Raw genomic sequence first — 22,416 nt, 5'->3', positions numbered from 1 at the left:
GATTTAATTTAGGGTGGAGTTGTGTAAATCTTGAACAGAAAGACTTAGCTGTCTTACTATAACTTTTACTTTGCAGTTATAGCACTGGAAGAGTTAATATATATTTTAAATTTGATGAAACAACAAATGTATTACAAGTTATATATCAAATGTATAAAGAGCATTATTTTAGCCACACAGAACAAAAGTCAGAATAACTAGCACAATGAAGACTGAGAGTACCTGTAGAAATAATTAAATGAGGCCAGAGAATAGCAAAATATTAGGATATCTTCTCCAATCCTTGTTCAGTCAACTTGTCTTCTACATCATGTGTCTGAAATAAACTCAGTTGTTCACATTCAAGTGTTTTAGAGACAGACATGAAACTGACAGGCATATTTTATAAAAATAAAAACTTAGGAAAACCCTTTTTTTCCAGCTTCCCAACATTATAAAAAGGCAGAGATAGACAGTTTAATTAGCACTCTTTATAAGAGGTAAAAAATAAACCTCTACTTTCTCTAGTCTAGAACCACAGAAATCCCAAAGGTAAAAAACTAACAAGAACTGAAAAACCTGAAGTAAATGTGAGCAAAATGAAGAGAATAATAAATGCTTTTTAAAACAATAATGGTTTTCTGGGGTGGGGGTGGGGCTAGAGTTCTATAAAATGGAAGGTCTTCTGATCCTGCAGAGCATATTAATGGATTGGGTTATGCAATGGTCAGACTGGGAATAGCTACTGGAAATTGTTTAGTTGCCGTGCAGAAGTGAGACAAATTTGATGCTCAGAGGGAAGCAGATGAGGAGGAGAGATGAGAGGGCGAGTGGAGACAGATCAACCAGCCATTTCTCATGAGTGCCAGTCAATGTGAATTATCACAGGATAAACTTCAGTCATGAAATAGCCTGAAGAACATAAAAGCCTAACGCAATTGGAATTTCTTTACTTTCCGTGATGCAAATTCTTATTCTCCCCATGACATTAGTAAAGTCTAATGCCACATAAATACCCTGTGGGTGTGACTTTATGAAAATAAAATAAAAGGTCTGGTTTAACAAAGTGAGGAACAACATTCTTGATGACAAGATGACCTACAGAGTGAAAGGGGTCGTTAGAAAGCCTTGGGTGCTTACCAGATGGGCCTCCTCACCAGAGTGCCTTGAGAAATTGTTGTTAGCCATATAGATGAGTTAGGAAGCAGATGCCTCGCTGGTCCTGTGCTCAGACCACAGGCTCGGTTAACAGACTATAGATTCATTAGAGAGCTTGAGCCAGAAGCACCCAGCTAAGCTCTGTCCTTGGACATGACAAAAAAAAAATTTGTCATTTTAAGCTACTAAGTTTTAGAGTAATTTATTGCGCCATGCACGTATCAACATGCTTATAAGTAACTTATACTCTGATAGTAAAAACAGAGATGACATATATATATATATATATATATATATATACACTCAAGGTGTTAAATCCTACATAAAAACATAAAACAATATATCTTATCACTGTTCTTAAACTTATCTCTTTCAGGTTTCCAAGGTGATGGGACGTGACCCATACAAATGATTAACTTCTTCAAAAACTTCAGAAGTTGCTCCCTTCTAAAATTATTTGGAGTAGTTAGAAGGGTGAGGCCAAGACAAAGAAGAAAGGGCAGAAGTAGTGAGCAAAATAGAGATCAGTATATACCAGACATTGTTCTTAGCGCTTTACCTATTGATACATTTAATCCCCCTGACAACCATAGAGTAGGTGCTATTATAATCTTCATTTAACAGATGAGAAAACTGAGGCACAAAAATATCAAGTAACTTGCCAAGATTATGCAGTTAGTTAACTGGTGGAGCTAAAACAGAGATCGGGCTGGTTAGCTTAACACACTTCATGATGGGGTGCCTGGTTGGCTCAGCGGGTTAAGCGTCTTGACTTGATTTTGGCTCAGGTCATGATCTCACGATTTGTGGGATAGAGCCCATTGGGCTCTGGGCTGAGAGCTCTGCGCTGAGTGTGGAGTCTGCTTGGAATTTTCTCTCTCCCTCTCCCTCTCTCTCTGCCCCTGCACCGCTGGTGCTGTCTCTCTCTCTCTTAAAAATAAACTTTAAAAAATGCTTTATTACCATATTATACAATTTTCTGTTTAGCAAGTATTTGCATCCCTTTCCAGAATGTAATGAAATGGGTAAGAGCTCCCTTCTCAGTGAAGTTCATACTTAGAAGGAGGAGGGGTGTGGTATCACCTTTGCTGCACTTTGCCTTTTCTGCTTTGATATCGTCTTGCTTAGAAAAGAAGGGGCAAGGAGGGGCGCCTGGGTGGCGCAGTCGGTTAAGCGTCCGACTTCAGCCAGGTCACGATCTCGCGGTCCGTGAGTTCGAGCCCCGTGTCGGGCTCTGGGCTGATGGCTCAGAGCCTGGAGCCTGTTTCCGATTCTGTGTCTCCCTCTCTCTCTGCCCCTCCCCCGTTCATGCTCTGTCTCTCTCTGTCCCAAAAATAAATAAGCGTTGAAAAAAAAAAATTAAAAAAAAAAAAAAAAGAAAAGAAGCAAGGATATAGAAACCGTATCATTCTCCCCAGTGACAGAGCGGTCACTCGTAAGGGGTAGAAGTCCCACGGAGTTATCAGTGAGGGTTTCTTCATTCAATACCCACATGAGGAGTTATATTTTCCTCAGGGAGACAAAAGGAATGGGAGGCTCCTGTTTAATCTTTTTTTTCCATGATTATATTTAGGAATATTTTGCAGTTTGTGCTACTACTTACCTACTTACTAAAAATAGATCCTTAATTAAATTCTTTCGTGTGGGATGGCGGTGTCCTTGGTTTTGTGTAAGTGATCGCCTAGTCCATCCGTGTAGCATGTGTATGAACAGTTGTTTCCGCTACTATTAAGAAGAAGAATCATGCACATTAGAGATGGGAGTAGTAGAGAGAGAGACTCATGATATTTTGCTAATTAGTACAGACAAGTATAGGGCTTTAAAAAAAAAACAAACGGGAGTAACAGTATTTCTCACTCTATCCAAGGAGCACACTACTTCAAGGGCTCACAGTTAGTAAGAAACCTGACTTGTTGACAGCTGGAAATATCCGTGAATGTCATTCCTATATTCTTTTTACTGTTTAGATAGTGGGTTTTTTTTAACACTTAAATGTCAACAAGTTTGATTCAGTGTAAATAGGTTACCTCCGCATCAGTAAGTGACAGCAAAATCTCAAGACGTTAGAAGAAAGAGACACAAGTTGGAAAGTTTTTCATGTTATTTGTCAAAAGCTCATTTATTCATTGTTCGTTGCTAATAACTCATAAACAATGTCTCATAAAGGCTGGAAGGATTAGTAAGATGTCTCGTAATTACTTTTACTGTAGTGATGAATGATTTACTAAAATAAATAAATAAATAAATACCTCCCCTGTAACACAGCCCTTGGACTCCATGATGTGAGTTTATCTTATAAATGAGACCAGTATATAATGAAGTCCTTCTGTTTGTCAGTAATAAAATCTTATTGAAAAAAGCAAAGCCACGTACATATCTCAGGCTGAATTCTGACTTTGACCAAATCACACTGTAAGGACACGTCACCTCCTACAGCAGCAGCACCTGTACAATTATTAGCACTGTTACTAAAAACAGCAATAGCACTGTGATATTTGAGTTTACATGGAAGGGTGGTTGTGAAAACATTTTAACTCCATTGTGTTCTTAAGAGAAATCTGAAACGTAATTGGAACAGTGTCTCCAGGATGAATAGAAGAGCTGGAAGCAGAATCAGGGTCTGCTGTGAACTACTGCAGTCTTTGGCCCTTGGAGAATATTCCTTTCCATGCCACAGCACTAGAAAATGTAAATAGAAGAGAAAGCATGGATTGTACGGAGATCTGAAAAGGGGATGAGAGGAAAGAAGAGCTAAAGCACTGCCGTAGGTCAAGGCCATTAAGCTTTTGCCGAAGTCTTAAAAGGAGAGCATGCTCACGCAACTCTCTACACCAAACCTTTCTCTCTTTGTTCATCATATTTACTTTTCTCCACCTGTCGACTTCACACATGCTCCAGTGGCTTATCAGTGGATTCAGAGTAGTACGCTATTGTCTTAAAAGTTTACTAATGTTTTCCAACTTATTTCTATTTATCTTCCTGATGTGTCTAAAAGGAGTGTTTTAGATGATACAATTTTTCAACACAGAACATCTATTGATGCATAATTCTTTCTTTTATGGCTGGCTGGAGGAGTGACTATCCACAAGCCAGAGCTCTATCAGTCAACTGGTACACCAAGGTAAACAGTTGACACAAATACAAAGAAACATTTCCGTTATTTTATCAATCAGAAGAATAACTAGTTGGGTATCTACATTTTTTGACAGAGCTAGTCAAGAGCGATCAGGAGACACTCCAGGTTCGGTTTACTCTAGAGTATGCTTTTTTCAGCTTTATACTGAGGCAAAATTGACAAATAGAATTGTAATATATTTAAAGTGTACTTGAGGTGCCGGGGTGACTCGGGTGGTCGAGCATCTGACTCTTGATTTTGGCTGAGGTCACAATCTCACGGTTTGTGGGATCGAGCCCCACGTCAGTCTCTGCAGTGACAGCACTAAACCTGCTTGAGATTCTCTCTCTGCCCCTGCCCCCTACTCTCTCTCTGTCTCTCAAAATTAAATAAATAAACTTTAATTGTACAATGTGAGGGCTTGATATACATGCACATGTGAAAGATTTCCATTATCAAATTAATTAACACATCTATCACCTCACATATTTATCTGTTTTGTGTGAGAACATTGAAATTCATCTTTCATCAAATGTCAATTATACAAGACACTGTTATCAATGATAATCATCATGTGATACATTAGATCCCCAGACCTTGTTCATCTTATAACTAAAAGTTTGTACCCTTTTACCTGCTGTTTCCCATTTCCTCCACCCTACCAGCCCCGGCAACCATCATTCTTTTTGTTGTAGTTGAGTTTGCCTTTCTCTTGCTTGGTTGCTTGCTTGCTTTTCAGATTCCTCATATAAATGATAGCATAAAATATTTGTCTTTCTCTTCCTGTCTTATTTAACTGTCCTCTAGCTTCAACCATGTTGTCACAAATGGCAAGGTTTCCTTTTTTTAAGGCTGGATAATAGTCTATTGTATGTGTGAGTGCGTGTGTGTGTGTGTGTGGTGTATCTCACATTTCCTTTACCCATCTATTTGTCAATGGGTACTTAGGTTGTTTCCATACCTTGGCTATTGAAAATAATGCTGCAATGAACATGGGAGTTCAGATGTCCCTTTAAGAGAGTGATTTCATTTCCTTTTGATATATACCTAGAAGTGGGATTGCTGGATCACATGGTAGTTCTAGTTTTAATTTCTTGAAGAGCCTTTCCATGCTGTTTTTTTACAGTGGCTCTACCAGTTTTCATTCCTATAACAGTGCGCAAGTGCACAAAGGCTCCCTTTTCTCCACATCCTTGTGGGCATTTGTTCTCTCTTGTCTTTTTTATCTTGGACATCATAACAAATATGAGGTAGTATCTCCTTATAGTTTTGATTTGCATTTCCATGATGATTAGTTGAGAAACTTCTCATGTATCTTTTGGTCATTTGCGTGGTTGTTTGTTTGTTTGTTTGTTTGGATCAGACCATTTTACTGAAGGGTTTGGAGGAGGGGTAAAAGACCAGGAGGACAATGAGATCCTATGCCATCAGCCTTGGCCTGGCCAGCATCACCCCAACTTCATAGTCACCAAAATCTCTGTTGGCCATTTGTATGTTTTCCTTGGGAAAATCACTTTGCCCATTTTAAACTGAGTTATTTGTTTTTTTACTATCGAATTATATGTCTTTCTTGTATATTTTCAATATTAACCCTTCTCAGATATGAGGTTTGCAAATATTTTCTCCGATTCTGTAAGTTGCCTTTTCATTTTGTTGATGGTTGCCTTTGCTGAACAGAAGGTTTTAGTGTGATATAGTCCATCTTGTTTATTTATTTTTTTTCTGGTGCCTTTGCTTTTGGTGTCAGATCAAAATAATCATTGCCAAGACCAATGTCAAGGAACTTTTTCTCAGGTTTTCTTCTAAGGGTTTTATGGGTTATGTCTTACATTCAAGTCTTTAATCCAGTTTGATTTGATTTTTGTATATGTTGCAAGATGGGGTTCTAGTTTTATTCTTTTGCATGTGGATATCTAGTTTTCCCAGCACCATTTACTGAAGAGACAACCCTTTTTGTACTATATATTCTTGATTCCCTTATTGAAAATTAATTGACCATGTAAGCATTGACTTATTTCTGGGATCTTTATTCCATTGCATTTATCTATCTGCTCTTATGCCAATACCATACTGTTTTGATTACGATAGCTCTGTAATATACTTTGAAATCAGGAAGTATGATGCCTCCAGCTTTGTTGTTTATTCTTAAGATTGCACTGGCTATTTGAAATTTTTTTTTGATGCCATAGGACTTTTATATTCTGTAGTATTTGATGATGCCTCATGATCCAGGAAAGTAGGTTTCTCATGTGAGGAATCCAACATAAACTATGTGATGTATTTAGTGCATTTTTCTAACCAAGACTGCCAAATACTTACACGTGCCTGAGCTTAATAAGAAACAAGAACCCCGTATCATAACCACATTCTCACTATGTCTTGGTTTTCCCTTTCTTATTAGAGTGGACTGCAGAACTACCCTTTCAAAACACTCTTTACTAGACATAGGGAGAAATGTCTAGACATAGGGAGAAATGTCAGAGTTCCTCCAATTTTGGGTGTTGCCTCCCACATCACAATTCCCCAACTCTGTCAGTACCTCTACCCTGTCTGAACACAGCAAGAATAGATAGAAAAACTATTTAGCTTCACAGACTATGTGGCTGATTCAAATCTTCTGCCTTAGAATATTTCCAGACAGTGAGAAGCACTTAGACCAAAGAAAAGTGAGAAAGAACTATACCCTTTCACATTTGATTAATATATGGTTTCTTTTATCATATGATCGAGGAATTCCACTGTTGGTTTTTTACCCCCCAAAATGAAAACATTGAGTTGGAAAGATATGTGCACCCTATCTTTTTTTTTTTTTTTTTTTTTTTTTTTTTAAAGTTCTTGACTCTTCTTTTTTCAACGTTTATTTATTTCTGGGACAGAGAGAGACAGAGCATGAACGGGGGAGGGGCAGAGAGAGGGAGACACAGAATCGGAAACAGGCTCCAGGCCCCGAGCCATCAGCCCAGAGCCCGACGCGTGGCCCGAACCCACGGACCGCGAGATCGTGACCTGGCTGAAGTCGGACGCTCAACCGACTGCGCCACCCAGGCGCCCCAGTGCACCCTATCTTTATTGAAGCATTATTTATAAGAGCCAAGATATGGAAGCAGCCCAAGTGTCTACTGATAGATGAATAGATAAAGAATATGTGGTAGACGCACACACACAGACACACACACACACACACACACACACACACACACAGCAGAGTATTACTTAGCCACAAAAAAGATGAGATCTTGCAATTTATGATAAGATGGATGGACCTAAAGGGGATTATGCTGAGTGCAATAAGTCAGACAGAGATAGACAAACACCATATGATTTCACTTATTTGTGGAATCTAAAAAGCAAAGCAAAACAAACAAAAACAGACTCATAAATACAGAGAACAAACTGTGGGGGGTAGCAGGATGGGTGAAATAGGTGAAAGAGATTAAGAGGTAAAATCCTCCAGGTATAAAGTAACTAAGTCATGGAGACAACAAGTACAGCACAGGGTCAGTTGTCAATAATTCTGTAATAACATTGTAGGCAGATGGTAACTCCACTTACATGGCAAGCACTGCGTAATGATAGAATTATCTAACACTCCATTGTACACCTGAAACGAATATAACATTGTATGTCCACAATAGTTCAATAATAAAAACTAAAAACAAATTGAAAAAGAAACATGCATTCCTGAAATGAATACCATTTAGTCACGAAAAAAAAATATTAGTTCTTAATGGTAGAGCCAGATAAAAACTATGTAGGAATAAATATACTTTCGAATTTGCCTTCACCATTAAAATTGTTTTGGTGAACAGCACAAGACAGACAGATCGGAGGTTCCTGGTGTTCCGATGACCAATGAATTTTGGAGCTGACCTGTGGACGTTCTGTTATGTGAAACGTCTTTCTTTGTTGGGCCACTTTCAGTTTTATTTTCTGTTACTTTACGCTGGAAACATCTTAGAAAATGCAGAGATATTATCTCATTCATGCCTTTATTAGCGTGCTCGAGTAAATCGAATAAATGCGGATGACACAGGTGGGGAGCTAGGGAAGACATCAGGAATCTTCGTGAAAGAACAACTTTGGGGAATTCGGAGGGCTGCTGATTGTGGCGGCCGAGCTTCACAATTTGGCTGAGGATTAGTCTTATTATACATTTCTGATTCTGCAGTGAATAAATGGATGTTAATGGATTGCAAACATCTGTTCCTCCAACAAGGTGATATTTTACCCGCCCCCTTTTTTTCACTGCTAAAAGATAGGATCACTGCCCCTGTCACTGTCCTCAAAGTCATATCACAGAGAATGATAAATAGTTAACATTTTGTTACTGTCAAAAAGCTGGAAATTTAAGGCATTAATTTAATTGATTTTCTTCAAGATGTTCCATATAATAGGTAAATCTAGAACTAAAATACAACATAAAATTTTAATATGTATACATGTATCTGGATATTTGTGTACATGCATGCTTATGTCTGTGTGTGTGTGTGTGTGTATATATATATATATACATATATATATATATATGCAAATATATAAATAGATCTAAAAAAACATACAAATACATCTTAAATTACACTTACTTGAAAATCAACCCTAGGGGTGCCTGGGTGGCTCAGTCGATTAAGTACCTGACTCTTGATTTTGGCTCAAGTCATGATCTCATAGTTCATGAGTTCGAGTCCCACGTTGGGCTCTACACTGACAGTACGGAGCCTGCTTGGGATTCTCTCTCTCTCTCTCTCTCTGTTCCTCTCCCATTTGTCCTCTCTCTCTCTTTTTCTCTCTCTCTCTCAAAATAAATAAATAAACTTAAAAAAAAAGAAAAACCCTAGTATAAATTTTCCACATGTATATCTGAAATAACATTCCTTTAAAAATGAATACATACTTAGCACTGCTCTTCTCCCCAGTTAATACAAATAATCAAGTTTACATAACATGACTGGCAAACGAAATGATTTTAGGTTATAAGTAATCTGTTCGAAGATAGGGAGGATCTATCTGGGGATTCAGTGATCTGACCTGACCATCCACGAAGTTAACTTTTCCTTTCATTAGACTGAGTTTCCCTTTGTTTATCATGGCAGTCACAGTACTTTTTTTTTTTCTTGTTAGAGTGATTTCTTGGACGATTGTCCTGTCTCCTCTTTTCATAGAATTGTGCTACAATCTACTTTAGATCTTACAACAACAACAACAACAAAACTGAAGCTAAAGTGTTCTCTAGGCGAATGAAGCTCCTCAAGAGAGAGTCAATAATATGAAAGGCATGTCCATCCCTCTATAACTTGTTAATATGCATTGCACTCAAATGTTCAAATTTGCCAGGTTGGTGCTCCGAATGCTGACTAGAAATCTCATCTAATGTGCATTGTATGCAGTAAAGTCACACCTCAATTTCAGCACAGGTTTTACATTTTAGTTCCTACTCATGATCTAAATAAACATAGTGCTTCTCGGCTTAAATTTATGTCAGGCGTGCTCTCTCCAAAGAATTTAAAAATCAAAATGCCTCCATGGCAGAATGGGAATGTTTATCCATTTAAGATGCTTAGAAATATAAGGAGTAATCATCTTTCTTTTCTGTGCAATCCAGTTTTTGAATAACAGTTTTTGAGAAGATCATTTTGAACTATATTTAACAAGTAGCTTGTTTCAGCTTCGATATTAGCTTGATTTACCATCTGCAGAATTACCAATAACACGATGCATTTATTACCCGTAAAAGCTATTAGCAGGTCATTTTGTTCAGTTCATCATATGTGTCTTGAGACACAATCTGGCGTCTAACAGATTTTCATACATTGATGTCGCAGAGAATCAGACTGTTCTTTAATTGATTGTTTCTTGCTAGACTCCTTTTGATTAAAACAGGTTATGCTATTTGCTTTTAGCCCTACATTTCTCCACTTCAAAGTCTGGCCACAGAAAGCAGAAATTATTCTCATTTCTCTGGATCCTTTTAATTCAAAGTGAATGTATATATTTAAAAGTCGGCCATAATCAAGGGCTTTCAAAATGGCTTCAGTTTTCCCAATCTATGACTCCCTCAACAAGAATACAATCCTCACCAGGCCTTTAAAAAATGAATTTATCTTTTCCTGCCAAGTCATCGAATTTTGAACCTCAGAACCTCAAGTGAGTACAGATCACAGGGACCAAAGGGAACAGGAAGGGCTCCCTCAAAGCTCTCTTTCCCTCACAATTTGCACAGACCCAGACAAGCAAAGCTGAATCGTGGTGATAGTGTTATATCCTTCTCCAGAGGGAAAAGAAAAAAGGGTCTTTTGCTAAACTGGTTTCAGAAGGCCTAAGTCATATTGTTCATTTAAGCAAAGAGATTGGTACGCTCCTGAGACACCCCGTTTCCTCCCCCTCCCCCCACCCCAAAAAAGAAAACTCCAAAAGCTGTGTGAACTCTGTGGGGATGAGGTCGGTGGGCCTGTCTCGGACCTTCTACCCACATTCCCCACACAGTTAATACCGTAAAAATGAAAGGGCTGCCATCAGATCAGTACTCATCAATAGGAATGAGTAGCAGCTCGCAGGCTCAAAACAAGAGCCAGCCTCAGCATTCAAAAGGTTTTTGTTTGCCTAATGTCAGAAACAAACATAAAACTTTCTATCATGTGACATCCGTGACACTAGGAGCGAGCAGTCACCCTTCCCTTAGGCTTCTGTCTTCCACAGACAAAAGCCATCAATAGATTCTTTGTATTCTACCTCAGCTTTCCGTCTTCACTGATGAGCCAGCCAGTCATTCCCAACTGTCATCTGCTCTTTCCAGGTGAAACTCCCAAGTTCCCGGTCAGACGCCCAGGTCCCAGGATGCCCTAGGCCACCTACTACTCTCCTGGCCAATGGTATTCTTAGCAGATCAAAAACGGTATCAGGAAACAGAAATATTTTTGAGACTCATTTGAAAATTTCCTAGTGCTTTACATGTTTACATAACACTTTGTGAAATACTTGCTATTTTCAATCATTTTGGGCAACCAGAAATATGTAAGTATACGAAACTTATTTTGTCATTTTAGCACACATTAAGTCCTTAAAATTTACGTTAGATTTATACAAAGTGTAGCTGCCTGGGGATTCTAAGGGATTTTTAATGATTTAAAGTTGAAAGCCACTATTTAGAACCAGTGGTGCATTCGGAAAATTATGTAAGTTATGTCTTTAGAAATTACTTTTACTCTAGAATTTATTTAAAATTGAGTTGTGCCGATCATTTAAAATATTGCACTAAATTTAATAGAAAAATCTCTTGGTGGATGTTTAGTGTAAATTGAAAAGCTTAAATGGCTTAAAAATAGCTTGGAAACATCATGTAGACACATGAGGCGGTTATCGTGTTTGAATGATGGGAGTTTAATGGTCTTCTCCTACATTAACCCTACACTCTGACGGTGAGGAATGCTTCCTCTTACTCTAGAAAGGGATAAAAATAAACATTTAGATTTAGTAAATCTGATGATTTATTTAGCATCTCCTTACCTATTGGTAATATTTTTGAAATTCGAAGAGGTGAATTTTTATGGCCCAGAGTTCATTAGCTACAATGGAACCTTCAAATATACAATAAATAGTGTGCACTTGGGGCGATTTACTGAAGTATAGTCCTGTCTCCTTTCGTGAAAGGCCCCATTCTGTAGGACTATGAAATTAACAAACAAAAACAAAACAGCAACAAGAACAACAATGCTATTTTATCTGGCGGAATACTTTTAAAAATTAACACTAACAAATACTATTTGTTAGTCAACTTCTGAAGGAATAAGTATGTTCCATTCGTGATAATATACTGATGTCAAAAGCAATAAAAATGGCGAAAACGTACCATTATTTGATTTATAATGTGAAATAAGTCACATTTTTTCAATGAATCTTTAAGGAGAGTTATAGGCACGTTTGCTTCTAGCAAGAGTTGTATGAAACGGTTTATATTTAATACCAATGTGGGCAGCTAACTGAATGGGTTTAAAGAGAATTTTTTTAAATGGTAAGTTTCTCTAGATGAAAATATGAACTTTTGCCAGAATTCCTTTGAGAGAGAGAGAGGGGAAAAAAATGAAAGCAACATTCTTTGAAGTACTCTTCAATGTTATCTGGTCTAATCCGCGCTGCAAAGTTATAAAAATCTGTAGATTTCATTCACCAGCTCCATACCAGTCACTCATGTTGATAAAAAGGATTGAATAAATATATTAAAATAGCAGTTGTATCCTGAATTGTTCCCTCTGACATATGAAGTAATAGATTCTTCTATTATTATTAATAACATCTCAAACAGAATTTCTATGCAGCAATGCGTAGGTATGATATAAAAGGTAACACACTGTAATTTTGTTGTATTCTATGGCTCCCGTAGTATTGAAAAATAAGATCAAATAGGTTGTCTAAATCCTAACTTACATTACGTTGGATAGGCTTCTATCTCCAGCCTTGGTGGGATATTCTGTCATAAATAGTTTCTAGGAATGTTAACATTATTTGATAAAGCAAACATTATTATTCCCCTTTCTATATGAAGAAGCCGAGGATTTAGGATACAGTTATTTCTTTCTCTTCTTTTATTAAAACAAACAAACAAATAAACAAATTTCTACCTTCTTACACTAGTTTGCTTTATTCTCATAGGGGGAATCAAAGTTGATTTCATTTTATGAATACCTAGGATTGAGTAATGGCTGGATAAGACCTAGCATGATTTCTTCCATTCTTTGGAAATGATGTTCTTTTGCAGGAAAACCAACACTACTCTTTTTCTTAACTCCCTGCTCACATTTCTTTTCCTTCGACTCTATATTCTACACTATGAAAGCATATTTTGGGAATACAAACCTCTCCATGCCAACCATTTTTATAGCATCTAGAAGCAAGTCAGTCCAACGCGTGCCTCAATGGCCCTAGAATGGTACAATGGAAAAACACTAAGCAGGAGATAAGAGGATATGGAGACTGGTTTCTCCCAGTGAGGTCCACTTACTCCTAATCACATTATTAATTGGATGCCTGGATATATGCCATACACTGTTCTGCAGTTTTTGATTTCTTATCTTATTTAATTCTTACTACAAGCCTATGATACATATTATCCTCCCCATCTCACAGGCGATAAAATGAGATCCATAGAAATTAAGAGGGTGAAAACTGAGATTTGAATTAGGTTCCGGAGACTTACCTTTGACCATTATGCCCATTCCCATGTCCCCCATCTGCATAATGAAGAAGTTAGACAGGTATACTCAAAACTCCCTCTTTTTCTTCCTTTCTTTCTTTCTGTCTTTCTTTCTTTTTTTTTCTTTCTTTCTTTCTCTCTTTCTTTCTTTCTTTCTTTCTTTCTTTCTTTCTTTCTTTCCTTCTTTCCATTATGTGATTACTTCAGAATATTTTTTTCACTCTGAATTAAACTTTCACATGTTCATCTGATCCCAATTTTATTTATTCACTTGAGTCATCCTCCAGATAAACAATCCACCCTTGATCAAGACATAAGATAGTGTTCTGATTCTATATCTTTTCCCCTCTCTCTGCCTCTGTCTCCATATATACATATATAAGTACTGCAAATAATAAAAATAAGCAACTGTGTGCATACACACATATACATATGTGCACCCACACACTCTCAGTTGATTCTTATTATTCACAGTAGTTATGTTTATAAAGCCACTACAAAATTGAATTAGCAAATACTGAATCATTGCTCCTAAGGGAAATGTGGGGCTAGGTTCCTGTGAGCCTCCGGTTACATTTTTGTCAAGAGCTGAATTCACAACCCTGTTCTATTGATTTTACCTACTAAAGACACCTTATTTAATGTAAATTGTTGATTTATTAACATTGAACTTACAGCCAGCAGTATAAATAACTCAGGCCTGGACAAAGCTCATCTAATACACATATTTTCCATGTAAAGCATATCACAGCCTTTTTGCTCTTAGGAATGCTAGAGAGCTCTTCAGTACCATGTTCTGGGACCATAATAAATGGGACCACTAACAAAAAGCACAAAAATTCAAAAACACACCACTAATTATACCACAAGCGGGACACTTGTTTACAGAATGAGAGCTGAAACAAGAAGGCAGAGAATCGCCTTGTCGGGCTTCATCTAGCAACTTACTGAGTCTCTAGCAACTCAAAATTTTCACTGCTCCACACATGTGCATGTCCAGTAATTGTCATGAAAGTGCCTAAAGTATAAATGAATGTCACTGGGTATGCAAATTCGCAACTACAGAATCCGTAAATAATGAGGGTGTGCCTGTGTGTGTATCCTCATCTCTGATCCTGTTTTCCTGCCTCTCTCCTTTCACACTTTCCCATTATCCTTTCTTTTATCTTCTCTAGATAAAAATAAATTAGCAAAAAAAATAAATAAAAAAGTATTTTCCTCCTTGTTTCTCCAATCCTTATTTTCTTTGGCTTTTCAGAAACTTCAGGGCTGTTCTACACACACACACACACACACACACACACACACACAATCTTTGATTCCAAATCAATTCAGCACATATCTATGTTAACAATGTTGCAGCTGATTATCAAGTATAACTATTTTATATAACACAACGTTTGCTTGACAAATAGCCTTTAAGATATACTTAATATCGCAACAGAGAGTCAAATTTAGGTCTAGGAATTCTTACTTTTCTTTTCTTGTCCCTGACCTTTACATCACCTCATGCTATACAAGGGCAAGAATGTCTCTATTCCTGATTTTTTTAAGCTTCAAATTACTTGCATTTAATTTAGCAATCTGTTCTTCATTGGAGAGTAGTTGAATTTACAAAAGCAATTACACCAGTTTCCTGTGACTTTGAAGGATATATATAGTTGTGTTAATTAAGTAGAAGAAGAGAATGCGGATTGCTGGTGATTTTCCAGTGGAAAAAAACAATTGTCATCATCTGTGTAGCATTAATTGCTACATAGGGTAGGAGATTAATATTTTTTAACATTTTAAGTGGTTTTGCATAAATGTTAGCAATAAGCAAGCCATTTCATGTCTTATTGGTTTGCATTTTTAATAATATTGGAATGTTAGCCTTCCCATAAAGGGAACATTGCAACAAAACTGAAATAGTGTTTCAACCTTGCTAGTTATGTGCAAACTGACCCCGTGTACCCCCTTTGGGGAACACTCAAAGACAATGGTACTGTTGAAAACATAAAAAGAGGAGGAGGTAATTTATTTTTAATTTTTCTTACATTTGTGAATTTACTGTCATGAGAGGCTAACAGCACTGGCCAAGGACTCTGAGGAATAGATGTCACGAACACTTTCTATATCTTTTCTTTATTATGTTAAATTTGGTTGTCTTTTAAAAATGGATCATTAATTCGGTAAAACTATGCCAAAATATAAATCGGTATAGTCACTTGTACAAAGAGAAAACTCTACTAGATTCTTCACTACTATTTAAAGTGGAGAAAGAATCTGAAAATGTAGTGATTGCAATTCACTGGTTCCACAATGATTATTGAGGTCCTGGGGTATACGAGGCCCTGTCCTAGAAACGGGAAAGCATAGCACACGTGACAAATGGGGCTCCTTCTCTGCTGAAGGTTACATTCCATGGGCATGGGAGTAGTTGTGGTAGGATCAACCATAAAGCCAATAATACAATATTTTCAGATAAAGCTAGAAAAAGAAGAAAACAGGGCGGTACTTTAGAGAGTATTTAAACAGCGAGGACCTGGAGGGCCTCTGAGAAGGCAGCATTTATGCTGCATTTACGAATGAGAAGAAATCACCTATTAAAAGATATGGGTGAAGGGTTTCCATGCAGTGGGAACAGCAGATGTCAGCGCCTGCTGTGGGTTTGGGTTTCAAGTGTGAAGAGCAGAAAGTCTAGCCTGGTTGGAGCAGAGCATGGAGCGAGGTGAGATTGGCCACAGCCAGATTATGGAGGGACGTGTTGCCCAGGGAGAAGACACCGGACCTTATTCTAAGCGCAATGGGAAAGCCATTAGCCAGTAGGAAGGTGAAAGGAGGGGAAATGCATAATCTGAAACGTATTCATAAAATGCAACCCGACAGAGAAGAGAATGGACAGGAGGAAGGCTGGTGGGAAAAGAGTGTGCAAAGGAGTTGGTGACTCTAACTCATTATTTTAAAGCCAGGTCAGACAGAAGCAGAGACATTCATTCCCTCTCTGTTCCCAGAGTATTTTTTTTTAATTGCACATTCATGATGGCTGAACACAGGTTTGTCTCTCTTGCGCTGAGCTGAGGAAAGCCTGGATGATGGTTCGATGCCTCTGCTCCTAGCACAGATCCTACAGCATAGTTGATGCTCAATCAAGACTTGTTGAACCAAAGTGAACCAAACGAAGACAACGATCCACTTCAGTCTGAATTTATTGAACGCAGTATCTCTCCCCTATCTGTGGTTTAACTTTCCATGTTTGGGTTACATGCAGTCTACTGTGGGGGCAAGTGATCTTCCTTCTAATGTACCATCAGAAAGTCAATAGTAGCCTAAAGTTAGGCCACAATGCCTACATCATTCACTTCACTTCATCTCATCACCTATTTTACCATCTCATGTCGTCACAAGAAGAAGGTGGAGTACAACACAATAGATATTTCCAGAGAGGGCGCACATTCACATGATTAGAGTATATTCAATATTAGAGTATATTGTTACAATTGTACTATTTTATTATGTTATTGTTGTTAATATCTTACTGTGCTTAATTTATAAGATAAATTTATAATGGGTAGGTATGTATAGAAAAACATCATATAGAGGGTTTGGTACTGAGGTTTCAGGCATCCGCTGGGGATCTCGGAACGCAACTCCCACGGAAAAGGGGGAACTACTATACAACAGGTTCTTAATACTAAAATAATAGGTAACTAACTGATGGTTGAAAATAAAGAGAAATCTCTCCAGATGTAGATGAAATTTCCTAAGAGTACTGAAAGCCATCTAATTGCTGCACTAAATGCCAAATGAAATCTTGGACGTTTTGCAGACAAATCTCAGATTCTCTAATTTGTATTCCTTTTAAGTATTAGTTTAAAATAAACGATTTCTTGATTTATATTTATATAATATGAGCACCTGCTTCTTGAACCACGTATCAATAGATGTTAAGGCTCACTGATCATTGTCTTTCATTCTTTTTTTTATTTTTTTTTTCCATCACAAGAGAAAATTGTATTAATCAAATCCAAAGAAGTCACTGTGCAAAGCTTGGTTTGATCATCATGATATTTCAGGTACCTATATCAACAAACAGACACTACATTTCACTCTCCGTACCTAAATTTATGAATTCCCATTATAAGTTATGAAATGAAAAATTCAGAAGTCCAAGTGTTAGAAATCATTCAGGTGGTTTTTAAACAGACCTTTTTATTTTTATCTTTTCTGAAAAAAATTTTAAATAAAATTCAGATATGGCTCTTCTGATTTCTCTTTGATGGAGTTTCTTTTGTTTCTAAAGACTAGACAGCTGAAATCTCCCTTCTTGGTAGGAGCACTCACAATCAAAGTTCCGGGCATGGCCAAGTTTCATGGCATGACCTGATGTCTGCTTCCAAGAGGAGAGGTGGACTGACCCCCTCTTTGAAAACCTAATTAAATTGATAGTGATGACATCTAATTATAACTTTTCCCCTTATTTAGAGCACTAAGAAGCATGCTTCATTCATTCTTTAATAGAATTACTACTAAATATTTTGCATGTGCAATTTCTCCTGACTGAAATTTAAAATATATGCATTTTGTAAAATATTTCTTGTATGTCTACCTTCCTTTGGTGCATTTGTAATGAATCCTCAGGTTAGGTTCTCAAAGAACTATACTGTAGAAACTCCACAGTCAGTTTATCTCATCACTTCATGTTGAAGGAAAAATTATCATATGATAAATGGCCAAGAGCCGACCACCCCCCCCCCCAAATTGGTTTTCTATTTAGGGTATCTCCAACCAAGTCTTTTGGCACATGGAGGGTCATATAATATATAAGACGTGAGTGTGTGATCTCATGAAGGGCAATTTGGTTTGTGAATATCTCCTTAATGTGCTTATTTATAAGCTACCTTCTAAAAACTCAACAATATACTGTTAACTTCAAATGATGGATGGTTTACAGAAACTTTAGCATATCTTCCCTGTTAACATATCTTGAGCATTGACGGCATAATTTCTGTCCTGAAGCTGAGCCTGGCTATGTTAATTTAATACCCAGTTTTTATCAAGGTTATAAGGAGGGAGGTGGAGCTTTTTTAATGTTAATTAGTGCTACATGTATGAAAATGAACAATAGACTTAGCAAATAGGTCACATTTTTCTGCCTCTGAGTAAAGATGAACTGATACAGAGTTTCTGGGGAATTCTAATGCTGATGTTGTGAAGTTTCCCTATTTGTCAGTGCAAAATCTAAAAGGAATCAAAAAGAGAAACTTTCCCATTTTTCATTTAGGGAATACACAGCACTAGAAGCAGAATCAGATTAAGTAGGATATTTAAAGAATAATTAATTCTGTATTTAAGGAATATAAAGTATTCTCAAGTTCATGATACTGTTATATGCTAATTAACACAACTCTTGTGACCAGTGACAACTGCAGAATTTTTGTGCAGAAGGGCTTTTGAAGCTGCATTTAAATAGCAAGCAATGTGCCTTTTAGTAGGCTAATTTAGAGTTGGCTGGTAAGTGGAGGTGGGGGGGTATATTAATCAGGGTTCTCTAGAGAAACAGATTCAATATACATCTATATGCATGTGCGTGTGTGTGTGCATGCGTGTGTGTGTGCGTGTGTGGAGAGAAAGATTTATTATAAAGAACTGGCTTACATGATTGCAGAAGCTGAGAAGTCCCAAGAGCTACAGGCTGGAGACTGAGGAAAGCTAAAGGTATAGTTTGAGTCCAGGTCAAAAGGCCTGAGTAACAGGAGAGTAATGGTGTAAGTTTCAGTCTGAGTCTGAGTCTGAGCCCAAAAGCAGGAGACCAATGTCCCAACTTGAAGACCCTCAGGCAGGGAGTGAATTCGCCCTTCTGCAGCCATTTTGTTCAATGCAGGCCTTCAGTGGATTGGGTGAGGCCTGCCCACCTTGGGGAGGACAATCTGCTTTACTTAGGCTACCAATTAAAATGTTAACCACAGCCAGAAACACCCTCACAGATGCACCCAGAATATTCCATCAAACATCTGGGCACCCTATGGCCCAGTCGAGCTGACACTTCAAGTTTATCATGAAAGTAGAATCTCATGAAAATAATGCCCCCTTGGTGTTCTCATGACTGTGATAAGTGAAAGCATCTAATCTCAGAAACCAAAGTCCTCCCATCTGTAAATTGGGGATAATACAGCAAACCCTGTCATAATTCTGTAAGTGGGATCCAAAAAACTCAGTCATGTAAACTTCAGGCTTATATTATTACAAAGTTTATAAAGTGACTGCTGAGCCACAGCAGCTAACTGACTGGGATTTCCTGGGTCTGAGAAGCAACTGCCAATAATATTATGTAAGAGTTTGTGGTATCATGGAATCTTACTATAAAAGTCCTTGTTTCACACAGTTGTCTGGAAGACTGGGTGACACAATAAATGTAAAGCACTTAACAGAATAGCCTGGCACAGATCAAACTTATGAACACCAATTATAATTTTTCCTCCTTTATTTCCTTCCCTTTCCCTCCTCCTCCTCCTCCTCCTTTGATTCTTATTCTTCTACAACATCGACAAACATCTAATACTCTTGAACATTCAGTCATGTGCTAACCAGACCAAGGTGAGTTTGCTCCTCGGTGAGTCACAGAGAGAGACTACAACAGGTGAGTTGCCAGACGAAGGAAAAACTACTTGCAGCAAATAAGTAGATCACAGGGAATAACTTCCAAAGCTGTAACGTTCTGAGCAAGGTGGATGGGTTCCTTTTATTGAGGGTTGGATGAATAATTAGAGAGGAGAGCTTAGTCATCCTACGGGGAGGTGGGCATACAGTGGTGCATGCACTTTACATACATACAAACATGTCTACACATACGTTGCATATTATGTAAATGAAGCTTGTGCTCCTCCTGGGGCAGAGATTTATTGTTATAATGACATAAAGGTAACTGTCAGTTACTCCATAGGTCACTCCATGGTGCATCTGCACAGGCTTGAGTCAGTTAAGTTTGAACTTGTCTGGGTGGGGTGGTCTGGGCCTCCAGAGTTCTTTGTTCCAAGCAGCCACTATTGCTTGAGGAGTAGTTTGGGTTTCCATCACAGAATATTATGCCCCTCACATCTTTTGCCTGAGTTAAGAGACAAGCTGGAAGGAAGAGCTAAAGGAAAAACATGAGACAAAGGTTGGTGGCTAGAGGCAGGTGAGCAGAAAAGGTCAGGTGTTGGAGTCTAGCTAGTGACCATTAGAAACGTCTTATCACTTAGCTTTCCATAACACCACATTCTGATCAATGTTCTTTTATAGGCCTGACATTTCCTTCTCTGTCTCTTTAGAGGAATTCTCTCCTTGACACTGTCCTTCGGTTGATGATATTCCTGAGGATCCCACTCTTGGTCCACAGATAATCCTACACTGTCCCTCTAAGTAAGCTCTCAAAGCCTATGGTTTCAAGTACAAGTAATGTGTTGCAATTCCTGGCCACTGTTCCCAGCCAAGACCGATTCTTTCAGCCTATCTAAAAGTGAACTAAAAGCTATTGTAAATTCAAACTTTAATTCTTTTATATACCTCTGTTTCCTCTTTGTCAATTACCTGCCAAGTCTTATTTATTCTATTTCGATCTGTACCTTTCTCCCTACCATCGCATTAGCTGCCCAAATTCAAGCCCTTATCTTCTCTTTACGGGGCATCACAGCAACCCAGCTAACTGGAAAACCTAAATATGGCACTCTTCAGCTTGACATACGTCAGGGACAGCATCAAAGCTTTTCCACCTGACCTGTAGGTTTCCCCTTTAATGTGGCTTCGGCCCACCTCTCTAGCCTCTGTTTTAAGCACTCCATGAGGCATTTCATGATTCATCAGCTTTTAATTTCTTACCTTTATTATTCCACCAAACATTGGCTCCTTTTGTTCCCTCTTCCAAAAGGTTCCCTTTTCTAACTTGACTAACTCCTATAGAACCTTAGGATAGCTAAGAAGTCATCCTTCAGAAAGATTTTTCTGATACCCCCAGGTTGGTGAAGATGTTCTTTGTGCTAATAAACACTCAGTTGCTATTGAATCTGGTTCCCCCACTGTCTTTTTTATTTATTTTGGGGGGGGGGGGAGAGAGAATGTGGGGAGGGGCAGAGAGAGAGAGAGAGAGAGAGAGAATCCCGAGCAGGCTCCAATCTGTCAGTGCAGAGCCTGATGTGGAGCTCGATCCCATAAATCATGAGATCACGACCTGAGTCGAAATCAAGAGTCAGACACTCAACTGACTGAGCCACCCAGGTCCCCTAGTTCTCCTACCATCTTAATCAGCTCAGGCTGCTGTAACAACATACCATAAACTCAGTTGCTATCAATGAAAAATTTATTTCTCCCAGTTCTGGAAGCTGGCAAGTCTAAGATCAAAGTTCAGGCTAATTTGGTACCTGGTGAGAGCCCTTCTTCCTACTTGTAGCTTGTCAACTTTTTACTGTATCCTCACATGGAAGAGAACAGAGAGCCAGAGCAAGCTCTCATGCCTCTTCTTATGCAAGCACAAATCCCATGCATGGTGGCTCCAATCTCATGATCTATTTACTGCCATAGACCCTACATCCTAAAGGACTACATTGTGGGTTAGGATTTCAACATATAAACTTGGGGTAGGGAAGACACAAACATTCAATGCATAATACCCACTAAACTAGAAGCAACTTGACTGGGGGGAAGAACTCATTCTTATTCATAGTGTATTGCACAAGTGCGTGGTGCCATACAAGATGTGTATGTGATGCTCAATAAATGTTTTTGGTGGTATTAATGAAATTAATGCAAAATGAATCCTAAAGTGCCCAGTAGTCCCCTTTGATCTGTAAAGCATAACTAGATTAGGGAAAAGATTGTTCCAAGCTTCCAGAAGTTGATCTGTTAAATTGTTCATTCATATTTTCAGAAACTTAAAAGACAGATTAGCAAAACATAATAATAATAATGATAATAATAATAATAATAATGTATGCTTAATAAATACATGTTTATGCAAAGAAATAAA

The sequence above is a fragment of the Leopardus geoffroyi genome, chromosome C1 (genome assembly GCF_018350155.1).
Source record: "Leopardus geoffroyi isolate Oge1 chromosome C1, O.geoffroyi_Oge1_pat1.0, whole genome shotgun sequence".
NCBI classification, from domain to species: Eukaryota; Metazoa; Chordata; class Mammalia; order Carnivora; family Felidae; genus Leopardus; species Leopardus geoffroyi.
This window is presented reverse-complemented; position numbering follows the sequence as displayed.